Source organism: Dreissena polymorpha, chromosome 10 (assembly GCF_020536995.1).
Source record: "Dreissena polymorpha isolate Duluth1 chromosome 10, UMN_Dpol_1.0, whole genome shotgun sequence".
In the NCBI taxonomy this organism is placed as follows: Eukaryota; Metazoa; Mollusca; class Bivalvia; order Myida; family Dreissenidae; genus Dreissena; species Dreissena polymorpha.
In genome coordinates, this window is record NC_068364.1 from 35,358,687 (window position 1) to 35,362,971 (window position 4,285).

General features: G+C 34.0%; 1 long non-coding RNA gene across 1 annotated transcript; it reads left to right on the forward strand.

Moving 5' to 3' along the window:
* The first annotated feature begins 307 nt into the window (after nucleotides 1-307).
* On the forward strand, nucleotides 308-3,874 carry LOC127847018 (uncharacterized). Its single transcript, XR_008033786.1, has 3 exons — nucleotides 308-378; nucleotides 1,748-1,856; nucleotides 3,472-3,874. It is a non-coding gene; the product is annotated as an uncharacterized LOC127847018 (long non-coding RNA).
* Nucleotides 3,875-4,285: the final 411 nt, after the last annotated feature.

Below are 4,285 nucleotides of genomic sequence, written 5' to 3' on the forward strand. Positions count from 1 at the left end.
TAAATATTAAGTCAATTTGCTAAAATCTTACGATGACATTCAATAGTTCTTTTTATATGTATAGAATGATTTGTTACCATGGGTTGAACTTTTAATGAATAATTAGTAAACGAATTTTTATTTTAAGTGTGTACTGCTGAACAACCAAATGTTTATATTTGAACGGTTTGGAAGGACACGTTTTTGTCATTACCACGAAGAAAGACCCCTTTATTAGCACGTTTACTGTTGATATAAATAATGATAACGATATACACCTTCCGTTACAGATACATTTCTAGCGCGTGGTGTGTTTTAAGATATCATTGTGGGATAAAAGTTTGCCGATAACTGCGTATGCACTTCATCCAATACTGTAGAAGGGTTAGTTCAAAAGCGGTAAGTAAAATGCGACTGTTTTCATGTGCATGTTTCTAAAAAACAGGTATAAGTGTGCAAATTTAAAGTGATGACAATTACGATAAATAATTGCCAGCATTTCTTCTTTTAAAAATCTTTATTTGAATAAAAATATATCATACATATGTGTGTGTCTTAACAAAGAAAAACAAATTATCAGGACTATTTGTTGATATGGGTTAATACTTTTTAGTGGCCATGGTGTAGTACTTCTACGAGTAGCAGAGCCATGAACGAGACTACTATTTTATAAAGCAAACACCATTGTATTGTATGTTCTTGTACGATGAATTTACTAATGCACGAAATTATCTTTAGCATCATAGCATTGCGCGCTGCCATTAGATAATTTGTTTTGCATCGTTTTTCGCTTTAACATTGTTAATTTATTTGGTGGTGCATTATTTGGTAAAAAAACACTTCAGTACAGGATAGATCAATTATAAGGCCTACACTGGTATTCTCCCTGTTTATTCAACGCATTGCATAGAATACATTTGATGCGGGTAGATGTAAAGTATAAACAAGGGTAGTGCTTACTATGGTTAACGGCTCTGTTAAAGGTTCTCCTTTATGTGTCATCATTGATAGGCATTGATTAGTTCACATGCTTATTAAGGATAATATTCTTCGATATTCAACCGACCATCGCCGCTTTTTACTGATTTTACTGCTATGGAAATGAGTTGAATGGGATTAAATTTAAGAGTTATACCAATGCTATATCTATGTATGTGTGTTACAGAAGAACACGTGCCTGTTGTCGACACAATTATCACAGCATACCCTTCCAATAAACACCTTATTTAGTGAGTCATAGTTGCTTACAAATTAATTTTGTTTCAACTAGTAATACATTTTGTTCGTTATATTAGCTTGCCTTAACGTAAATATTTATTATTGTTTTATTTTAATGTTTACATGCTACACCTTTTATGTTAAAAAACCATTATGAATATCTTATTTTAAAGATGTGAAATATATCATTTCAGGCATTTCAGTGGTTGCTTTAAGTTTGACCGTCTGATTGCGTTACGGTACTTTAAAAATCGTCGCAACGTCAGGGGACGGCATGCAATGTACACATAATTTAAGTACTAACATGTTGTTTTCGTTAATATTAATTGAAATTGTTTTATAATAGGTCGGGTTTTTGTTTACGCTAGCGTTGGTGTACCTATAATATATACTTTCCGGGCGTATTAGTAATGCCGTAAAGACAATGTGCTTTAATAACGCCGGTGCAGCATCAAGTTTAACTTGTTTTTATTATCATCTTCTTGATGATTACCGGTATTTAATGTTATTTGGTTTGATGTTATTTAAGTTGATCTCTTGTATGATGCAGATAATTCGACCATCAAACCACGTAGCTACCGTTCTGGGGTTCAGTTCGACGGCTAGTGAGGTCAAGAGTGGTCATAAAGGCGGCGCAGCGCGCGAGGAGCAGGAAGAAGGTCTTTGCCTTAATTGTCAGCACTCCGTTGGCGGAGTAACAATGTCCTTTTAAGGTTAACCAGATATGAATTGTCTTTCAGGTGTCTACCAGCACACATTAAGATCTCATTGGCCGTCGCGCACAGGTCTGTTATGATCAAAATTATCTCTTTGGCGAATACCCAGACAGTCGGGGTAAATTTGATCTAATATGGCTAAAAATAAGTATTTTCCCCTGAAAGGTCACATGGACAGGCTCGTACATAATGACGTCGTGAAGACTCAGCGACGACCTGCAAATACATTTCTGATATTATGATGATGGTAATTATCTCTCTAGAGGCCACATGTATTGCCCGATCTTCATGGAACATGGTCAGAAGATTTGACCCAAGGATATCTAGGACAAGTTCGAAAATGGTTCCTGTTTGTTGAAAAACATGGCCCCCGGAGATCGGGGATAATTTCTTTATATGGCATTAGTTAAAACTTGTTAGCACTCTTAAAGTCGTGTTTATAGTTCAATATTAATGAAACATGGTCAGAACATGTCTTCTAATGATATCTTTAATGAGTTCCAAAATGGTTGTGGTCTGAGGAAAAACATTGCCGCCAGTGGGCGGGGAACTTTACTTAGATGGCTATAGTAAAACATTGTTAACACTCTTAAGGTTATATTTTTGTCCGTTAATCTTGAAACTGAGTGAGAAGATTTGTCCCTATAACATCTTGAACGAGTTCATAAATTGATTCAGTTGCTTAAAAAACATGACCGCCAGGGGACGGGGCATTTTCCTTTTATGACAGTAGTAAACATTTGTCAAAACTCTAAAAGTTACATTTATTGTCCAATATGCATGAAACTTGATCATAACATTTATTCAAATGATATCTTGTATGACTTAGAAAACGGTTTCGGTTTGTTAAAATACATGGCCGCCAAGGGTCGTGGAAGTTATCCTTAAATGGCTATAGTAAAACCTTGGTAAGCAATCTAAAAGTTACATTTATAGTTCATTACATGTATTCATGAAACTTGGTTAAAACATTTGTTCTAATGACATATTGGGCTGCACAAAACATTTCAGTTCCTTTGTATCTCAGGTGAGCGACTCTGGGCCTTTCAGTCCCTCTTGTTTAAATAACTGTGTCTGTAAATTCACTAATTCTCTGTGAAAAAGTAGATACATTAAACCTAGCTTTGATTCTTTATTAATCATTCCAACAATCTGCAGTTAAAATGTTTACTATTTATACCCATGCAATCCAGATCACTTAATCAACTATTCTCGTTGCTTTATTGATTAAAAACAGGCTTTATTAAAAAAAAGATTACTGTGTATGCCAAAATGAACTTGCAAACTAAGTTGTTACCATTTGGCTTAATATCATATTAAATTTTACGTGGCAGATTAAATAGTTACTTTTATTAATGTAATCTGAACCTGTTAAGAGTCATAATTGTTAGCTTTGTTTTGATAGTAATAATGTGAGGCGTAATGTAATAGGTATATGGACTAAAGCAAGATGGGTGTGATTCATTCAGCTAATTAATACATCCTACCAGTTGTTACCACACCATAGTAGTTAAATTAAAAAGAGATATAATCTTTTGATTTTGAAAAACCCTTTCAGAAAAATGGCAACCTTTTCACAATCGACCATTGATAAGGGATCAGACATTTACCAAGACTTCTTGTGCTCAACCTGCGAAGAGAAAAAACTGGATGCAATGGCTAATTTCTACTGTGAATCATGCGTAAAGTTTAACTGCGGTAAATGTATTTGCATAAACAGCCAATTGTTCACAAAACATGTCCCCTTTGGAAGGGGAGATATGAAGAAATCGCCAGTGACGAAGAAGGTGCAGGATTTTCTTCTAAAATGTGACTACAATAAAGATAAAGAATTAGAATTGTTTTGTGACGAACACAGTGAGCTGTGCTGCACACATTGCGCATTTCTTAATGACAGGTAATGTTTACTTTAATTATAGAAACAAATCACGAATAATAAGACACGCATATAGCGGTTTCAAACTTCTTTGTCAGAAACTTGAATTATTAGCCAAATAAATCATTTTGAAAATATAAGCAAAACATCGTTTATTACTTGCAACAATTTATTTGTCGATGTTCAATAATTATAAATAGAAGTCCGCAAATTTAAGCTTCCTTTGTAAGTGTGTGATAGATTTTATTTATATCCAGTCAGCTTTGTGATAAAATGTATACATGCACTTGGGCTGTAAATTTCAATGAATGAATATTTGTTTACAAACCATGTTTACTCACAGCTGGACTTAACATATAATATATCTAATTCTGATTTGACCAAAATATTTGTAGATTCAATTAAATTCCAGCCTAACAATGAAATGGTTAAGTACTTGTCCAAACTGTCAGGTTTGGAGGTACATTGTTGATACAAGATTATCCAAACAAGATGA